The 21512-nt window shown below is 49.7% G+C and overlaps 1 long non-coding RNA gene across 1 annotated transcript; it reads left to right on the forward strand.

Moving 5' to 3' along the window:
* The first annotated feature begins 1600 nt into the window (after positions 1 to 1600).
* LOC140641750 (uncharacterized) lies at positions 1601 to 9013 on the forward strand. Its single transcript, XR_012038349.1, has 3 exons — positions 1601 to 2111; positions 3734 to 4796; positions 8350 to 9013. It is a non-coding gene; the product is annotated as an uncharacterized lncRNA (long non-coding RNA).
* The last annotated feature ends 12499 nt before the right edge of the window (positions 9014 to 21512 follow it).

Raw genomic sequence — 21512 nt, forward strand, 5'->3', positions numbered from 1 at the left:
ACTTTTTCTCATTTAAGACAAGAAAGATTGCCCTCTACTCGCCAACACACATACTCACAGTCATTAATACGCAGGCATTTTAAAACATTTGTGATCAGAAAGGTCTGTGTTTTCTCATTTCCTTACAGTGTCAGGGAGATTTGAGAGGGAGGGAGGGAGGGAAGGAGGGAGGGAGGGAGGGAGGGAGGGAGGAGGGAGGAGAAGGCAATCTTAGTACCCACCGCCGGGGCTTTGTGGAAAGATGCTCTGTGCATGCCCAGGATGCTGTGGCCATCTGAGGCGGTGCTGCAGATCCCGGGTGGGTCCACACCCCATCCTCAGGTGGCAAGCTGGTCCCTGAGCCACTGGACTCTGTACACAGGAACTCTGAGGGCCGTGGTGGTCAGAAGCATAGCCGCCTTTCCTCTGTGGGGGCAGGGGGGCTGCAGGTGCCTTTACCTGCACTCTGAGATGTGCCCTCAGGTGTGTGGGTCTCTTGTGGCTGCTGTGAGCAGACAGGTGGCTTCTGGGACAGGTGTTTATTCCCTCGGCTCTGCAGGCTTGGTTCCCTCCTGCTTGCCGCTGACGCCTCACTGATCTCTGCCTTCTTCATCACACGGCCTTTTTTCCTCTGTGTCTGTGGCCCTGAGTTCATGTCTCCTCTTCTTAGATGGACAACAGTCATGTTGGGTTAGGTGTCCCCCCACCCACCAGTGTGACCTTGTCTTAACTAGTTGGCATCTGTAAACACCTCATCTCTCAGCAAGGGCACCTCCTGAGGCCCTGGGGTCAGGACTTCTACACAACCTTCAGTGTGGGGATGCCCTGGTGAGCATCGGCCAGCTGTAGACTGTGGGCAGGTCGGGAATAGGGAGATGGAACTGAGGACGATCCTCTGTTCCTGGAGTCACAGCTGTGCCCCGTGCTGTGGGGTGCCCCCAGGCAGTGTCCCAACTGCAGAGCCGCTTTGCAGGGAAGAAGGGGCCTGGGTGCAGGGGGAGAAGCTGGCCCTGCCAGGTGGAGGCCACATCCCTGGCAAGAAGGGTGAGGGCGCCAGGTGGGGACCTGACAGCTACTGCCGCGTGTCCACACTGGTCCCCGTGAGCCACCAGGACTTCTGCGCCCTGGCAGCTGGGGTGCTGGGCAAGGTCCCGTGAAGGGGAGTGGGAGGGGTGAGGCCCGGGGACAGCTGACCGCCACAAGACGGAGGAACACTGAAGCTGAAGCAGAATAGCTTATTATGACCCCTCGCTGACTCTGAGGAGGACGGGGAACAGAGCCCGGTGACCAGGGCTGGGGCAGGAACCCCTGGGCAGTGGAGGCCGCAGAGCCAGCCTAGTGGGTGTGCGGACAGACAGTGGACAGACCTGCGGGGCCGGCGTCTCAGGCGGAGCGGGGGCCGTGACTGCGCAGACACCTTCCGAAACTCCTTCAGATCACTACTTCACAGCAGCGATCCCTTACGACATGCTTGCGGTGTAGACAACACCCAGGAGCGGGCCTGCCTGTCCCCCTGGGCCTCCCGGTCCCACCTGGGCGGCCGCTGCCGGGGCGCAGGGTCACCGTCCTCGCTTCCTGCAGACGCGCCCCGGACCCTCGCGTGCGCGCCCCTAACCGCCGAGCGCCACCGCAGACTCCGCGGGTGGACATCCCACGGCCTCTTGGGTGGCCCAGGCCGCCCCGCAGCGCCGTGCGCTTTTCACTGGGGGAGTTTGCGCGATTTGTCCCCCCTCCGGTCGGGGACACGTGGCTGCCCCACACGGTCGCCGCCACGAGAAAGGTCCTGGGGATGCTCGTGCGCGGACCCCGGTGCCCCAGGGTGGTCCCCGCCTGGGAGCGGGGCTGCGCGGGGCCGTGGGCAGGTGTCAGCTGTGCCGCCTGACCCCAGACCGGCCATGGGGCCCCGCGGGCAGGTTCACCGCTGCGGAGAGGGGAGGGATCTGCTTGGCTCCAGCCCTCCCCCCAGCCCTCCCCCCAGCCCTCTCCCACCAAGCCCCTCCCCCAGCGACCCCCGCCCTCGCCTCTACGTCCCATACTTTTCAAGATGGTCACAATACTGCTCACAAATGTCACAAAATGACCAGGAAAGCAGCAGGAATGGCTTGTTGGCTGCTCCAGTCTCGGGCTCCAGGGTAAGAGACACGACCGTATTTTCCGTATTTGCTCTTTCCTTAAACCCCAAGGCCACAGCCTTTCTCTGGGAGGCTCCCCAGGGTCCGTTCCCACCCCCCACCCCCCCCCCCACCTCCCCAGCTTCCACCACTGCCGGCTCTGGGAGGCTGTGCTCTGGAGCCCTGGCTGTGATGTGCAGGCTAAGATCCTGGGGACAGGGCTGGAAGTGGCAGCAAGTCCAGAGGCTTTGTGTGGGGCTGGGGGGATGTGGGCAGGTGTAGGGCTCAGGTCAGCGAGGATGAAGGTACCCAGGGCGGGGCTTGACCCCCCAACTCAGCTAGACCTGGCTATCTGGCTGGTCTCAGCTTCCACATCCACTGGGAAGGGCTCAGACCTCAGTGGGACCTAGGCCCCTCCCGGGCACACAGTGCCTGTTCTATAAACAGCCCTAAAACAAGAAATCTCCTCTGTGCGGAGCCAATGGAGAGGCCCCCGCAGAGGACACAGAGGGAAGTCCACTGCAGATGTGTGGCTGGGACCAGAATGGGATCTGGAGGCTTGAGAGGGAGAACAGGGCCATCGGGGGGCATCTGCTGGGCCCTCTGGGGGTCAGCAGGGGCAACGGGCTCATGTTGGGACTGCACTTGTGGAAGGAAAGAGGGAAGGAGCAGAGGGGCCCTCAGAGCACCCTGCTGACCTGGCAAGGTGTCACCCAATGCTTGGGGCACCCTGGGCAGGGAGAGACCAAGAAGGACATGGGGGCACCTAGCGGGAGGCAGGCAGCTGCCCACACCCCTCCACGGGCTCCTGGCACCACCCCTGTGAGCTCCCATGACATAGACCTGCATGTTGTCAGGACCACAGATGCGTGGCTGCCTGAGCCCCAGCCTGCAATGCTGTGTGGGTCTTCCAGGCCTGAGTGCCCCTCTTCTCCCCGGCCAGCCCCCTGGTGGGACCCTTCTGGATGCACCTGGGACTGTGTTAACCCTTCTTGCACCAGAGGCTGAAGCTGCTTGGGTTGGGCATAGTCCCTTGAGGGATAGCCTTCTTCTGGTCAGTGGACATGTGGAGCCTCCTGGAGGAAGAAGAGAGAAACCCCTGGGGCCAGGAGAGAGGGCAGGGGGCAGCCCTCCTGGTGGAGGTGTCCACGCCAGCCCTCCTAGGTGTTCCTATCAACCCCCCACTGCGGGGTCACTGCTGTCCCCAAAACAGACGCTGGCTCTCCCGAGTGGCTTCTCCTTGAGCAGAAAGCCTGCATTTCACCCGGTCTCACAGCAACACCAGGAGTCCAGCTGCTGTGGAAGTGACCCTGCATGTGCCCAGGAGCAGTAGGGTGGCTGGGAGTCCCCAGAGAGAGGGATGAGAAGGAGGCAGAGGGGAGGAGGGGTCCTAGCGGCCAGGCCCCCCTGCACATGGAGGTCCTACCCGCACCAGGAGGCAGCAAAGCTCTGACACACCCACAGGTTCCCCGTGCACACCTTCCAGCGGCTGCACACACCTCCTTATCCGCTGGTCCTGGGGGCTCGTGGGGCAGCAGGAGGGAGCGGAGCGAGGGCTGACTATGGGTGCCCTCCTCAGGGTCCCCGCCTTGCTCCGCTGGCCCTCACCCTCGTGCCTGCCTCTGACCTTGGTTGTCTCACAGGGACGGGGTGATAGGACCCCTGAGCCCAGAGCCTGTGGAGAGACGACTCCCTTCCCGGCCCACAGGCGCGTGGAGCTCTCGGTGACTTCCACGGGCTGGCTGGGCCTCCAGCCCCTGACATGCCTCTAACCCCGGCCTCCTAGCTGTTTATCCTCAACCGCGTGAAGAAGGCATAAACCGTGGAGCTTGCCCAGGTATTTATTTTAGTTAGTGAAAATGCCTTGGACTTTGCCAAGAGCCATTTGACTTTAATTGGAAACTTTTGAGGCATTAATACTGCACCGAGGTTTAAGATGTGTCGGAGGCTCTGAAACCATCCATCACATGAAGGCTGCTTCAGACCAGGTGGAATGAAGACAACCTTTTAGCAAATCCACCTCCCTTAATGGACTCATTTATAACTCTCTGGATCACTGGGCAGCGTCTCTCCTGCAGAACCCCAGGAGCGCCAGCCAGCGTGTCTGAAAGCAGCCAACATCTGGTGACTGTAAATGAGGAACCCAGAAAAAACAAAACACAACATAAACAAGAAGCAGCTTGGGGAGGGCCAGCTGGACGCCCCCATTCTGTGCTCAGGGCGGACACTTCCCATCACGTGCAGGAAGCCGGGGGGATGCACTATCTGCACTTCCTCCAAGAAACGTCCCCACCAACAGCTCTGTCTATGGAGAGCCTCAGAGGGCCAGCCCGGTCAGGAGGCCACACCAGCTCCCCTGGCCTCATCCCATGACACACCCCCATGGGCATCTCGGGCCTGATCCCATCACAAGGCCCTAGTTTAGGCTCTTTCCTGTGCCCAGAGCAGTCCTTCTGCTCATCTGTACTAGTTAGCTATCACTGCGAAACAAAGGATCTCACACTAAGCAGTTGAGAACAACAGAAGTTCAGAATGTCAAAAAGGAAAGAACAACATTGATGTGGCTAAAAATAGAAGCAAATGTAATAAACTACCTTCTCATTAGTTTTTAGGTCATATTTGACGATTGAAGCAAAAATTGTAATCTGATGTGGTGCTCAGTGTATGAAGAAGAAATACTTGAGATCTGTTCTTTAAATGGGAAAGGTAATGAACCTACAGGGAATTAGGTTTTCTACACTTTATAGTTTGTTCAAAAACATTGTACATAAGTCAAAAGAGCATACTAAAAGATGTTGAAATAATCTACAGAGAGATATTAAGAGATCATATGGTGTTTCTATTTTTAACTTCTTGAGGAACCTCCTCACTGTTTTCCAGAGTGGCTGTACCAGTTTGCATCCCACCCACAGTGTAAGAGCGTTCCTCCTTCTCCACACCCTCACCAACACCTGTTTTTCTTGTGTTCTTGATTTTAGCCATTCTGACTGGTGTCAGGTAGTATCTCATTGTGGTTTTGATGCCACATCAAAACCTGTATTTGTATTTCCTTGATGCCAAGTGATGTGGAGCATCTTTTCACATGTCTGTTGGCCATCTATATATCTTCTTTGGATAAATGTCTGTTCATATGAAAGACTCCTAACTCTGGGAAACGAACTAGGGGTGGTGGAAGGGGAGGTGGGCGGGGGGTGGGGGTGACTGAGTGACAGGCACTAGGGGGGCACTTGACGGGATGAGCACTGGGTGTTAGTCTATATGTTGGCAAATTGAACACCAATAAAAAATAAATTTATAAAAATAAAACAAAACAAACAAACAAACAAAATGTTCATGACTTCAGCCCATTTTTAATAGGATTACCTGGGTGTTTTGGTGTTGAGTCATAGGAGTTCTTAACATATTTTGGATATTAACCCCTTATCAGATAGAATGTTGCCATTTGTGACAACATGGATGAACCTAGAAGATATTACACTAATTGAAATAAGCCAGACAGAGAAAGACAAATAGATATGATTTCATTTGTATGTGGAATCTAAAAAATAAAACAAATGAATGAGCAAATAAATAACAACTAAAAAGAGAGAAAGAAATAGACTCATAGAGAACAAACTGGCAATTGCCCAAGGGAGGTCAGTGAAATAGGTGAAGGGGACTAGGATGTATAGGTGTCCCCTTATAAAAAAAAAAATAAGTCATGAGATGAAAAGTGTGGCATAGAGAATACAGCCAATAATATTGTAATGCACTTATCATGGAGAACATTTCATAATGTACATAATTGCTGATCACTACACTGTATACTTGAAACTAATTTAATATCATACCTCAGCTATACTTGAATTTAAAATGTTTTTAATTTTAAAATAATGAGTAGAAATGGATGAAATTGAAACAAGAAAACAGTATAGAAATTTAATGGGGGAAAAAGCTGTCTCTTTGAGTAAACCAATAAAAGAGATCATCCTCTGGCAATACTAAAAATACCCAGAGAGTAGACACAAATAACCCACATCAGGAATGGAAAAGGCACTACCACTCCACATACTGAAACCATGTACATGATGATGGGGATTCTACAAACAATTCTAGCCTCATAAATTCAACAACTGAGAAAAAACGGAGAGAAAGAACAAGAGAGTAATTTCTCAAACACCACAAACTATGAAAACTCACTGAGACAAGTGAGACAAACTATATAATCCTATAACCTTTAATAAATTGAGTTGGTAATTTGTAAGCTTCCGAGAAAAAAGTTACCAGGCCCAGATGTTTTGCTAGAGAATTCTAATGAACACTTAAAGAAGAATGGAAACCATTTCTATGCAGGGACGCTCCAAAAACAGAGGCTGGAGTACCTCCCAACTTCTGTTAGGAGTCCTGTCACTGCCTGACACCCAACCCAGATAAGGACTGTTTGAGAAAGGAGAGAAGGGAAATGATAACCCAATTTCTCTACCAAACTCAGATGCAAAGATTCTCCACAAATGAGGCCAATGAACCCAGCAGTGTAACACAAGGCATTATACGCCATGAACAAGTGAGATTTATTCCAAGAATGCAAAGCTGGTTCAATATTCTACAATCAGAATAATAAACCTCATCCAAAGATTAGGGAGAAAAGTCAAATGATCACAGCAATCAATGCAGAAAACCACTTGATACAATCCAAGACCCACTCATGATAAAAACTTAAGGAACTAGGAATAGAGGGGGAACCACTCAGCTTGCCCAAGAAGGCCTACTACAAAAACCCTACAGCTAACATCATACTTAATGGTATGGCAAAGGACTGTGGTCCTTTCCCTCTAAATTTGGGGTCAGTCATCACTGTCATTTCACATAGTCCTGGAGGTTCCAGTCACTGCATGAAGGCAAGGGGAAAGGGCACACAGATTGGAAAGGATGAATTTAAACCATTCCTATTCGCAGATGACATGACTGTCTATGTGGAAAACCCAAAAGAATATACAGAAAAAAATTCCCTACAACTAACTGAGCTCAGCAGGCCAAGAGGACACAAGACCAACACACAAAAATCAACTGTGTTGCTATATACTAACAATAAATATGTAAACATAGAAATAAAAATACATCATTTACATGCCCCCAAAGGTATAAAGTATAACAAATATGTACAGAATCTGACAATTTAAAAATACTGGTTTAAAAAAAAAACAAACAAGATCTAAATAAAATGTAGAGCCATACCATGCTCATGGATTGGAAGACTCAGCATGGTGAAGAAGTCAGTCTCAACTGACCTATAATATTGATGCAATTCCTATCAGAAACCCAAATGGGTTTTTGATCCATGCAAACAAGCTCATTCCAGAATGTATGTGGATAGCACAGGCCCAGGGAATCTAGGCAGCCATGATGAGGGACCACGCAGGAGAAGCCCCTTTCCTGACAGTAAGCCTCCCTCTGTCATCACAGCAAAGAGGATGGGGTGATGCCAGGGGGAGAGACACAGGACACAGGGATCCACAGGACACAACAGGGACCTGGCAGGAGCCTCACCAAGGGCAGGGGTGATTGCCAAATGCACAAAGGAAGGACTAACAGCCTTTCCACAAATGCCATTGGAGCGATAGGACATCCACAGGCAAACCGGAAGCCCCGATCTAAACCACATACCTAATATGAACAGAAGCTCAAGATGGATCATAGATTAAAGGTAAAATGGAAACTATGAAATTTCAAGGAAAAAACTCAGGGGAAAGTCTTAGGATCTAGGACCAGTGTCCTTAGTCTGGACGCTACCAAATTTATAAATTGGACCCTATCAAATTAAAATTGTTTGCTCTTTACAGACTGTTAAGAGCTCTGGAGCAGCTAGGTCATAGGCAGTCAGAGCTTACAAGGCCACCTGAGGGCTAGCAGCCAGGGAAACTGAGGCCCAGAGAGATGAGAAAACCAGAGCTAGTCATCACAGCAACTAGCCCTTAGATGTGGTGCAGACATGGTCACATGCAGTGGGGTGTCAGGAATGTGTAGTTCCCTGAAGTTCATGGACCACACCCTTTGTGTTCTGTCCTCAGACCACATGTAGAGGGACAGTGATCCATAAAGCCTTCCCTAGGAAACATGAAGCAATAATGATAACACCACTGGTAATGAGCACTCATGTATCCCAAACACTATCCTGCCCCCATTACACTGTCCTCTGATATCCTACAGCATTGTTGGTAAGGTTTTTGACACATAGTAGGTGCTTGATAACCAAGATTCCATCTCCTTCTTCCCCTGACAGTTTCTCAGAACTTCACAGCCCTAGCTCAGGGTCATTACTTCTGTGACTGTCTCTTAGGATGGTGTTGCCAGCACAGGGCAGAACAGTGCCTATCATTATCCTGCCTCCAGGTGTGCCTGAAGCATGTTCTCCTCTTTGGCTGCTGGATAGCCCCATCTGGAAGCTGGTACCAGTTCAGAGAATGCAATTTCCATTCTAAAATCTGGCTGCAAACCTTCTGACACTCCTGCATAGAGTGGCAGTCTATGTCCCCTCCTTGGAACCAGGTGGGCTGTAGCTGCTTTGAACAAGGAAAAAGGGGAAGTGATGTGATAGCTTTGGGGGCTGAGTCACAAGAAGCCATGCAACTTCCCCCTTCCCTGCTGGAACTCCCACCTTGGAGCCCTAGACTGCTGTGGAAAGAGTCTCATCACCCTGAGGCCAGAGAACCAGTGCAGTTGACAGTACCCATGGAGCCTGTAACCCAGCCGCCCTGGCACTGTTGGCACCAGCATGCTGTCACCAAGTGGTCCTCTCAACCCCACTATCTCAGCCTCTGTAAAGCCCTTTGAATCTTTCTGGCTGAAACACCAGACATTGTATCACAGAGACAAGCTGTCTCCACTGTGTTCTGATTGAATTTCTGACCCACAGAATCTCTGGGCACAATAAAATTATTGTTTTAAACCCCAAAGTTTGGGCTGGTTTGTTATGTAGCAAGAGGTCATTAGAATATAGGATCACAGAGCACCGGGTTCTGCGTCCAAAGCCCTAATCTGCCATGGGCCAGATGTGGAAATCTGAGTTCCATTTCTCCAGATGCAAAAGGATCTAAGTTGGTCATAGAATATGATGACAAACATAAGACCTTGCACACCTCCCCCATCTCCTTTAAGGGCAGACATTGTTACCGAGCACAGCACGGCTCCCACACTTACCCGCAGTCTCCTCAAGTAGCCCTCCTGATGTGGACTCACTGTCAGTGGCATCATGACACCTACCCCTAGAGTGTCCATGATGACCAAGTGCACTGACTACAGTGCCTGAGCCTGGGGAGGGTGCTGCTCAGACAGCCCCTTTCTGTCTCACTGTAGAGCTGGGACATCTCATCTCATTGTATGCAGTCCCCAGACTGGGATTACACTATTGGCTCCCATGGTTCTCAGGCCTTCAGATGTGGGATGAATTACACCTCCTGCTGTCCTGAGTCTCCAGCTTACAGACAGCAGATCATGGGACTTCTCAGCCCCCATAATCACATGAGCCAATTCCTCATACCAAATCTCTCTCTCATCAATTGATAGATAGTTTGAGAGAATCCTAGGCTGGTGCATACAATAACTGAAATTTAAAACATTTACTGGAGGGATTCAACAGGGGATTTGAGAAAGCAGAACAAAGAATAAATGGATTCAAAGATAGGAGAGTTGAAATTATTGTGACTGAAAAATAGAAAGAAAAATCAATGGCAATAAAAAAAATCAATGGCAAAAAATGAACAGAGCCCAGAAGACACCATCAAATAGATCATCATATGTGTTGTGTGAATTTCAGTGTTTCATAGCTAAACTTAAATACAACCATACGCAGACACATTATAATTAAATAGTCAAAAGCTAAAGACCAAAAGAAAATACTGAAAGCACCAAAAGAGAAGCAACTTGTCACATATAAGGGGTCCACAATAAAATTATCCAATTGATTTCTCACCAGAAATCTTAGAGGCCAGAAGAAAGTGGGATGATATATTCAAAGTGCTGAATGAAAAAATTATCAAACAAGATTTTTATGTTCAGCAAAACTGTCTTTCCAAATGAGCAAGAAATTAAGACATTCCTAGGAAATAAAAACTAAGGGAATTTGCCTCCACTAGACCCACCCTGCAAGAAGTGCTAAAGGGAGTTCTTCAGGTTGAAAAACAAAACATTAACTTGAAGCTATGCAAAGAAATGCAGATTTCTGATAAAGGAAAATACATGAAAATATAAAAATGCCAGTATTATTTCAATTTTAGTTTGCAACTCCACTGTTTATTTTCCAAAGGATTTAAAAGACAAATGCATAAAATTATAAATCTATGCCATTGGATGCACAGTGTTAAAGATGTAATTTGTGATATCAAGGGGAACAAAACTGTACAGAAGCATGGATTTGTATACAATGGAAATTAAGTTTGTTAAGTTTGTATCAATCTGAATTATATTGTTGTTACTTGGGAATGTTAAATGTAAGCCCCATGGTAACCGCAAAAAATAATATGTATAGAAAATACGCGTGAAGAGCAATGAGAAAAAAATAAAAATGTTTCACTTAAAAAAAAATAAACTAAATCCAAAGAAGCCAGTAATGAGGGTATGAGACAGAAAGAGCTATATGACACATAGAAAACAAACATCAAAATGACAAAAGTAATTCCTTCCTTATCAGCTATTATTTTAAATGTAAATGATTAAAATTTTCAGTCAAAGGGAAAATTAATAGAACAAATACACAAAAGTGATCTAACTATATATTGCCTATAAGAAACTCACTTTAGATCTAAAGATATAAATAGATCAAAAGTCATAGAATGAAGAGATTTTCCATGCAAATGTTAAACAAAAGAAAGCTGGGATAACTATACTAAGATCACAAATAGATTTTAGGTTAAATACTGTTACAAGAGACAAGTGAATTACTTTATATATTGATGGAAGAGTCAGGAATGTAAAATAATTATAAATATATATGCACCAAATAACAGAGCCTCCAAATATATGAAGCAAACAGTGACAGAATTAAAAGGGGAAAAAGATAACTCAACAGTACAGTTGGAGACTTTAATAACCAACTTTCAATAGCAAACAGAACAATCAGACAGAAGATCAATAGGAAATACAGAATTTGAACAACCATAAACCAATTAGCTGTAAAAGACCCGTACAGAACACTCCACCCAACAACAGCAGAATGCAGTCCTTCTCAAGTAAACATGGAACATTTTCCATGATAAAACACATGTTAGGCCACAAAATAAATCTCAATACATTTTAAAAAATTGAAATCATACCAAGTATCTTCGATGATCACAAAGAATGAAACTAGGAATCAATAACAAAAGGAAAAATTTGAAATACAAAAACATATTTCACAAATATGTGAAAATTAATATACTCCTAAATAACCAATGATCAAAAGAAAAGGAAAATGGGAAAATGTCTTGAAATGAATAAAACAAAAAACACAGCATACCAAAATTTATGGGTCACAGAGAAAGCAGGACTAAAAGGAAAATTTATAGCAGCAAATACACATATTTTTTTAAAAGGTTTTATTTATTCATGAGAGACACAGAGAGAGAGGCAGAGACATAGGCAGAGGGAGAAGCAGGTTCTCTGTAGGGAGCCCAATGTAGGACTTGATCCCAGGACCCAGGATCACACCCTGAGCCAAGGCAGATGCTCAACCACTGAGTCACCCAGGTACCCCAAATATATACATTTTTAAAGGATGTCAAATCAATAATTCAACTGTACTCTTTAAAAACCTAGAAAAAGAAACACAAATTAAACCCAAAGGGAGAAGAAGGAAGGAAATAATAAGGATTAAGGGAGAGAGGGATCCCTGGGCGGCTCAGTGGTTTAGCACCTGCCTTCAGCCCAGGGTGTGATCCTGGAGTCCCAGGATCGAGTCCCACATGGGGCTCCCTGCACGGGGCCTTCTTCTCCCTTTGCCTGTGTCTCTGCCACTCCCCCCCCCCCTCTCTGTGTGTCTCCATGAATAAATAAATAAAATCTTTAAAAAAAATATTAAGGGAGAGATAAACTATAGGATAGAAACACAACAGAGGGGAAAAAATCAATGAAACCAAAAGTTGGTTCTTTGAAAAAAAAATCAACAAAATTGACATACTTTTAGCTAAACTGACAAATAATGAAGATGCAACTTTCAAATTCAGAACTGAAAGTGAGGATACTACTGATTTTACAGAAATAAAAAGGATTATAAGAATTAGGATTCAAAAGAATATTGTGAACAATACATTGGAGGAAATCTAGAAGAATGGACAAATTCCTAGAAACACACAATGTACCAAAACTGACTCATGAAGAAATAGAAAGTTTGAATAACCAGTAAAGAGATTGAATCAGTAATTTAAAATTTCCCAAAAAAGAAATATCAGGGCCAAATGGCTTCCCTGGTGAATACTAACAAACATTTAAAGAGAAATTATGCCAATCTTCTTCAAACTCTTTCAAAAATTTAAGAGGAGGAAATACTTCCTAACTTATTTGATGAGGCCAGCATGACCCTGATTGCTGTAGACAAATACACTACAAAAAAAAAAAAGGAAAGAAAAGAAAAAAGAAAAAAGAAAAAGAAAAGCTCAGACCAATATCCCCTATGAATATAGATGCAAAAATCTTCTACAAAATACTAGCATACCAAATTCAGCAGCATATGAAAATAATTATTACTATAACCAAGTAGGATTTATCCCAGGAAGGCAAGGGAAGTTCAACATATGAAAACCAATCAATGCAATAATTAATAGAATGTATGGGGAAAACACCCGATCATCTCAATCAATGCAGGAAAAGTCCAATACTCCTTTGTGATAAAAAAAAAAAACACTTGATAAATTAGGAGGAGTAAGGGGAAGTTCCTCAACATGAAATATCATATATGAAAAACCCACAACTTACATAATACTCAATGGCAAAAAACTAAAAGTATTTCCTCAAAGATTAGGAATAAGACAAAGTTACCCACTGTCACCACTTTGTTCAACATTTAAAAAGCAAGAAAAAGAAATAAATGCAAGTTATCCAAATTGGAAAGGAAGAAGTGAAATCATTTCTGTTCTAACATAACATGATGTTCTATGTACAAACAATAATGAATCGATACACAACAAAGCTCTCAGAGCTAATAAGTGAATCCAGCAAAGTTGCAGAATACCAAACCAACAGGCTAAAATGAGTTGCATTTCTACGCACTAACAATAAGAAGGAAATTACAAAAATAATTCTATTTACAATAGCATCAAAATGAATGAAATACTTAGGAATAAATTTAACAAAATATACAAAGCCTTGTACACAGAGAACTACAAAACATGGCTGAATGAAATTAAAGCAGACGTCAATGTTATGACATCCCATGTTCATGGATCAGAAAACTTAATACTGTCAAGGTAACAACACTACCCAAAGGATCTATAGATTCAATGCAATCTCCATCAAAATCTTTACAGCACTTTTAATTTTTTTTTTAGAAATAGAAAAACACACCCTAAAATGGAGTCTCAAGGAAGCCCAAATCGCCAAAGAATCTTGAAATAGAAGAACAAATTTGGAGGACTTACACTTCCTTATTTCGAGTCTTACTGGAAAACTAAAGCAATCAAAACAGTGTGATCTGGCATAAGGATGGACTTACAGAGCATTGGGATAGAATGGAGGGTCACAAAGTGAAGGGGGTTCAAATGATTTCCAAAAAGGGAGCCGAGACCATTCAATGCAGAAAACACAGATTTTTTTTTCAACAAAAAGTGCTGGAAAAACTGCATATCCACATACAAAAGAATAAAGCTGGACCCTTTTCCATCCCCTATTCAAATATTAACTCAAAACATATCAAGACATAAACATAAGAGTTGAAAACTATGAGTCTTAATAGGAATCATAAAGGGGAATCTTCATGACCTTAGGTATGTCACCAAAAGCAGAGGCAACACGAAAAAATAAGTTGGATCTGGCAAAATTAAAAATGTTTGTGCATCCAAAGGCAAAATCCAGAGAGTGAAAAAACAACCCACAGAATGGGAGAAGATACTTGCAAGTCGCATCTGTGATCAGGACCTCATCTCAAAAATATATAAAGAACTCCAACCAGGGGATCCCTGGGTGGTGCAGCGGTTTGGCGCCTGCCTTTGGCCCAGGGCGCGATCCTGGAGACCCGGGATCGAATCCCACATTGGGCTCCCGGTGCACGGAGCCTGCTTCTCCCTCTGCCTATGTCTCTGCCTCTCTCTCTCTCTCTCTCTCTCTCTCTGTGTGTGTGTGTGTGACTATCATAAATAAATAAAAATTTTTAAAAAAAGGAACTCCAACCACTCAACTACAAAAATCAAACAATCCACTTCAAAAACGGCAAAGGGTCGGAAAGGTATATTTCTCAAAGACATACACATGGGGCAACAAACACATGCACAAATACTCAACCTCATTAGTCATTAGCTAAAGGCCAGTGAAAACCACTATTAGATACCACCTCGTAGCTCCCAGGACAGCTATTGTAAAAAATCAAAGAAACATAACAAGTATGGTGGCAGTGTGGAGAAATTGGAACACCCCCCCACCCCAGTCCTGCCTAGAATGTCAAATGCCCTGGCTGGGATGGGAAGTGGAGTGGCGGTCCTGCAGACAGAGAAACACACACTTACCATAGGGCCCCACCATCCCACGCATAAGCAGACTCAGAAGAACTTGAGGACTCAAACAGGTGCCAGATAGCCACATCAAACAGGTGCCGGTCAGCTGTTCTCATGACAGCCGGGAGGCACAAACACGCCAGGTGGCCGCCTGCACACAAACAGGGGAGACAAACGTGACGTGTGCGGATGAGGGGAGAGCCATGGGGAATGACAGGCAGGGGTGCTCCGACCCATGCTGCGGCCTGCATGAGCCTCAGTGATGTTACACCAAGGGGCAGAAACTAGCCACAGAGGGACACACCTTCCCATTCTACTTCTGTGAAGCTCCTACAATGGGGAAGTTGAGGCAGAGAGTGGAATGTGGTCCACAAGTGCAGGCAGAGGGGTCGGCAAGGTGCTGCTTTACACATTGTGTTTGGGACAATGAGCAGGTACTGGGGGTGTGTGATGGCCGTGGATATACAACAGTGAGGGTACTTGATGCCTTCACTGAGACGTCACTTAAAAGTGGTTAAAATGGTAAATTTTGTAGTATATATATTTGGCCACGATAAAGATTCCGAGAAAGAAAGAGAAAGAAAGAAAGAAAGAAAGAAAGAAAGAAAGAAAGAAAGAAAGAAAGAAAGAAAGAAAGAAAGAAAAGAAAGAAAGAAAAGAAAAGAAAGAAAGAAAAGGAGGCTCAGCATGCAGGCCAGCCTGACTGCTCCCCACCGGACCCCTCCTCCCCATGCAGCCCACGCCCCATGAGAATGGTCAGCAGAAGGGTGCTGTCGTCCACAGAGAAAGATGTTCCCCTCTCTCAGCCTGAGTTCTCCAGCAGAAGGGGAGACGCTCTCTTGTTCTGTCCCTGCGTGGGAATCCTAACCTTTCCGTGGGAGGGGCCAACTCTTCTAGCTCTAGAAGAATCCAGGAGGTGAGAGAGCAGCTACAACTAACCAAGCCTAAGGCTCACACCACAGTGACGCATCTCCCACATCGTAACTGCACTGCAGACAGAGACCCCCAGTGCCATGAGGCATGGGGACCAGCCCAGGTCCCACCGGTGGACACACACAAGCAGTCAGGGTCCATGCCCTACATCTACCCGAATCCTTTCTCTCAATTTCTAGTGACAGAAGGGAGGCCTCATCAGGCGAGAGGCAAAGAAGTGCTGGATTTGGAAGCGGAAAGTTCGGCTCGAGGCTTTGGCTCTGGCTCACTGTACGTCTTCAGTCCAGTCTTGTTTCCTTCATCAGTAAAGGAGGACCCAAACATCCCTCTTATGGGGCTTTGCGCTTGAGTCACTGTGACCATAATGCTCATGCAGGGGACATTCTGGGGCCCGGCCTGGTTACTTCCATGTACCCGAGGCAACCACACTGGGAGAGTCTCATTCTCTTGGCCTGATACATTTTTGTCCCAAAGATGTGAAGATGTAAGTGTAATGACATTGGGCCCCCAACGATAGTGAACACCCAGGTGGGAAGGTGAAGGACTCGTAGCTGGACCAACAGCTGCTTGGTGGCAGCATGCAGGGGTGATTTCTCTTCTGTAAAGGAGTAAGACTAAGTATTCTTCAAGTATCTTAGGAAGCGTGATGAGCCTTGAGGAAAGCAGGGGGAGAAGCAGGAGAGCACGGGGTCCCCCTGGGGCACCGCACAGAGGGAAACACCACGAATACAGGTGAGCGCTGGCTTCGGCTTCACTAGCTGGGTGCTTTTGACCTGGGCACCTCCCCTTTGGGCCTCTTGCCCCAGGGGCCCACCACCTCCTTGTGAGCTCTTGGAACAGAATCTTCCGACAGACAGGGAGGACGTGGGGGGTGTGGTCAGACATCCCCGTGGGGGGCGGGGCTTCCCACCCGCCCATGACTCCTCCAGGCGAGGGCTCCCGGTGAGGATGGGCGCCCCGGGAGGCCTGTGGGGAAGCAAACACCAAGGCAGAGCAGTCGCCAGAGAGAATGCACCAGGGGACACTGAGGCAAAGTGGCGCAACCTTGTCCGCAGATGGAGCTGCCCCTCCGTCCACCCACGGTTGCCATGTGGGAGCCTGGACTCGCATGGACAGACCTCCTGGTTTTTCCTAGAAGCTCCAGAGATCCAGATAGTTCAGTGAAGCGTGTGTAACAGTCAAGACCATCTTGGCCCTGCTGCAGTAACAAGCGGCCCACACAGCTGAAACAAAGGGACTGTGCTGCAGAGTCAGCCCAGGTCACTGGCACTGTTACTGTGACTCGTGTCCCGTGTGATTCACAGGGGGATATAGGGGGGCTGGAGGGGTGGACGCCGCCAGAGGAGCCTCCCCGGCCCAGCCATGTCCACACCAAGGACCGACGGCCACCTCCCCGCCCCGACCCCACAGCAACAGGCCAAGTCGTGGAGGGACGGTCGCCTCTGCTCACCTCTGGCCAGCAGTAAAGCTAACCATGGTGCTCAGAGGGAGGAAGTCCCTGCCAAGCGCACAGCTAGCCACCCCACCTCCTGACGTTAAAGTGTTTTGCTCAGTGCGCAGGCCACACAGCCTGCAGGTGGGCTGTGTCCCCGGGCTGCGAGCCGCCAGTGGGAGGTGCTCGCGGCCACAGCTCTGACAGCCAACCAGACGCAAAGCCTTGTCCACATCGGCACCCACAGGGCCCAGCTGCCGCCATCCACGCCTACCCACGCCCACCCGCGCCCACCCACGCCCTCCTGTGCCCTCCCAGAGCTGGGCCTTTCCCAAAGCCCCCAGCCCGTGGGCTCCACACCTGCAGTGGGATGCCTCACTTGGCCTCCTGCCCCATTCCTTCCATCCACAGGCGGGGGCTCCGTAGAGGATTTTGAAAGAAACAATGTATGAATGCATGGGATCCCCATCGTCACCCCAGTCTACGGATGGGGAAACCGAATCATGGAAGACTGAGGTGCTTAACCTCAGCCACCACCTCCACCATCCCCCCGCCATGGTCACTGCTGTCCCTGGAAGGAGAGGATGCGGCTGCCTCTGGCTGTACCCACCGGGCCATGCCTCCCACCTGGCACTCAGGGCCCACCCAGACACACGGCTTGCGGCTGCCCTCACCATCCTCCAAGCCTCTGGCCCAGGAGAGGTGGCACCTACCGCACAGACCAGCGATCAAGGCCACAGGTTGCCCAGACAGGGGCCCCACACTCTAGCCAGCCCACGGCCCTAGGGACACAGTCAGGGAGCTGCACCCAAGGGTAGCTGATTGGGGGGGACACCTCCCTGTTGGATCGTGTGGGGTAAAGTACACAGAGCACAAATGTACCGTTTTAACCATTTGTGCAGCCATCAGCACATTCGCTTCCAGGACGTTTCATCCTGCGCACCCCTCCAGCACTCGCCCCCGGGCGCCACCCACCTCCTAGCTCCGTTATCTGAATACTTGAGGTGGTCCTACAGTATTGGTGCTTCTGTGACTGGCTCCCTTCATGACCGCCGCGTGCTCAGGGTCCACCCATGCTGCAGCGGGCGAAAGGATCTCCCTAAGGCCGAGTGACATACGCTGTGACGTGGGCACAGGCTTGGGCGGCAGTCAGCAGGCACCAGGGGCAAGTGTGGGCTGACCCCTGCCCTCGTTCTCTCGGGCTACACCCAAACGTGTGGTCGGTGCATCAGACAGCAATCCCATTCTCAACTTTTTTTTAGGAAGAGAGACATATTCTTACATGACATTTTTACTAATTTATATTGATTACAGGAAAGTGGGAAAAACATAGTAAAAAAAAAAAAAAACCCAAAATGACTGTTTTTTCAGCTTTGCAGAAGAAAACTGCTATATCCCCATATGTGGGGTCCCCTCTGGAGGTGTGAACACACCTCCACCCCACGCGACTGCTCCCCTTGAGTCTGCCCTCTCCACGCGTGGCTGCTGCCCTGGCTTGGCAGACGCGATGTGGCCCTGCCCTGATGGTGGGCGTGGGGAGAGCGCCCCGGCCGCGGAGGCCGTGCCAGTCCTTGGCCAGACAAGGAGCGCCCCGGTCCCCGGCGCCTCCCCTCTGCCCGCCGAGCCCGGGCCCCAGGCCCCGCGTGCAGGTGCTGGGGCCCAGCCACTCCAGAGTCATCTAGAGAATATATTCGAGCTGTCGTGTGGAGTTGAGTTTCTTTTGGCACACGTTGGAGACTGACAAAAATATTCACGTCAAAACATTTCTGGTGCAAAATTTATGAAAGCATTTGAATTTGGCCTGGGCATTTCTTTCTCCTCCCCCCCCCCCCCCCCCGTCTCCCCCTCCCCCGCCTTGTCCCGAGCCGGGGGCGGGGAGAAGAGATAGAGTCCAGATGTTGGTGGGAATGTCTCCCTCCGCCCCCTCCCCCAGCCCCTCTGGCCACGGGGGCTTCAGAATCAATGGCCACTGTGTGTCCACAGGAGCACAAAGGCGGGTGCGGCCGGAGCCCTGTGTGCGCTGAGGAAGGGCCCGGCCTGGAGTCTGCCCCTAACCCCTGGGTCGGGGTAATTGTCTGCAGAGGCGGCCCGGGGCGGGGGCAGTAATGATTTAGGCAGGATCTATTTCACCGCGAGCCTTTTCTACTCCGAAGACGCCTAATCGAAAGTAATCTGAAAATTAGGGAAAATAAAAACCATGCCCACCGTTACATAAATACCCATTTCCTCGCATTGGCTGCTCGAAACCACCTCATTCCAGAGCAGCGTGATGTTTCCCTGATGGGCAAGGCCGGGCTGGGGCCTTTTGATCCAATCGGCCCGCCACGGCTCCCTCCCGTGGGGCTTGGGAGCAGAGGGTGGGAGCGCCTGGGCATGGGCGCCCAGGTCCCCGGAGACCTCACATGGGGCCTGAGGGTGGGGGAGGGGAACAGCTGTGCTGGAAGTGGCCTGTGGAACACCCGTTTATTCTTCCCCACGACAGACGGCCAGGTCAAGTCCGGATGACCTGTCCTCTGGTCCCTCCTTGGCCTCACACACTCCCTGCACAGACACCACAGCGCTGCTCCCCACAGAAGGCTGGCAGCTCCTGGCCCAGGTCTGTGCTTGCTGCCCACCTGCTGTCCATGCCCCTCTTGAGGTGGCCCTCCTGGACTCCCCCAGCACAGGATGCTCCCCAGCCGCACAGGTAATACTGGCTGGGTTCTTGCCTCTAAATACCAGTCCACAAGCTCCAGGGGCCACTGGCAACCTTCCGCAAACATTTGCCGGCAGGAGGAAGGTTTTCATGCAACAGTGGGGTCCAGAGGTTACAGAAAGGCTGGAGCCCTGGGGCCACGGAGGAAAACCCGGGTCTGCTCTCCTCGCCGGCCAGCGAGCAGGGGCGGGCAAAGCTCAGCAGATGGTGATTCTCAACGTGGCTGCCAGTCCTCTGATGTTCCCTCAAAAAGCAGGGTCTCCCCTTGGATGTGGTGGGTCTGTGACAAAGAAGCTTCCACATGGTTCTAGAAGTCAGACCCCACTCGGACACTCTCTCTGGGCCAAGTGCTGCACGTGGAGCCGTGATGGGGAACCATGCTCTGTGCTCAGGAGGGGTGGGCTCACCCTGTGTCCCAGGACAGACACCACCACCCAGCCACATGTCTCACCCCCTGAGAGGCTACTGCCCGCCCCCGCCCCTTTGCAGAACCCCTACCTCTGCTGGGCAAGTGGAACATTCCAGGATGTAGTGTCCTTGGATCAAGGGACAAGTACTACAGTCCTGCTGCCTCTAGGGCCCTCAGGACACCCAAGTGACAGATAATGGGACCTTTGTCAGCCAAAGTTGGGGCACAGGGACTGGCATGGCCACATCTCTTCCGGGTGGCTGGAGATCGGCCACCATGCACAGCCTAGCATCCGGCAAGTTTGTGTGTGTCTCCTGGCAGCATTGGCAAGCACCGGGGACTGGGGCTCCCATGGAGGGGCAAGGCTTTCCCCCAGGGCCACCCACAGGTCAAGTCTGCATCCAGAGTGGGTGCCACCCAGGACGATGCTTGGCCAGCCATACCTGTGGCTTTTCAAGGGAGGCAGAGAGGCAGTACAGCAACCTTTACTAAGAGGGTGCCAGACATCATTCTCCTTAGCACTCACCACAGCAAGCAGGGGAGGCAGTGCCTGAGCAAGACAGAAGGCCCCGGCCCTAGGTGGAGGCTGGACCCGGGGACCTTCAAGCTCTCTGACCCCTGGAGACAGGACAGCTCAGAGGCCCACCATCACGGCCATACCCCCCCAGCTGACTGGCCCCTTCCCCAGGCTGGGGTGGGGGCTCCGCTCACAGCAGCACCTTCGGTCATGCGTATTTCTGGTGGGGGGTGCTCAGCAGCCTGGCTAGGTTGAGGCAATGCTGGCCTGGGAGTCCCCAGGGAGGTGGGGAGCCAGCAGCTGCAGGGAGGGGGAAACCAGTGAGGGAGCAAGAGAGGGGTGCAGTGCAGGAGTGCACAATGTGGCTGACTCTCTCCTCGAGGGCTGGGAGGCCACCTCACACAGCACATGACCCCCTCTGTCCGGTTTCATGTGCTCAGAGGAAGGACACCAGCTGGTTCACGCTTCCCCAGGCCCCCAAGGGGGCAAGCCATCCTGCATTCCCTCTCATTTCTACTTGGGAACCGGATGCTGTGTCAGTGGGCAGCCCCCAGAGTCCCCAGAGCAGGGCATGGGCCCTGGGAAGCCAAGCGGGGTCCCCATGCCAGTCGCCATTCCTGGCCAGGCAAGGAGGTTCCATTTAAGACAGAACATAAAGACTCCTAACTCTGGGAAACGAAGTAGGGGTGGTGGAAGGGGAGGAGGGTGGGGGGTGGGGGTGAGTGGGTGACGGGCACTGAGGGGAACACTTGACGGGATGAGCACTGGGTGTTATTCTGTATG

This window comes from Canis lupus, chromosome 1 (genome assembly GCF_048164855.1).
Source record: "Canis lupus baileyi chromosome 1, mCanLup2.hap1, whole genome shotgun sequence".
Lineage (NCBI taxonomy): Eukaryota > Metazoa > Chordata > Mammalia > Carnivora > Canidae > Canis > Canis lupus.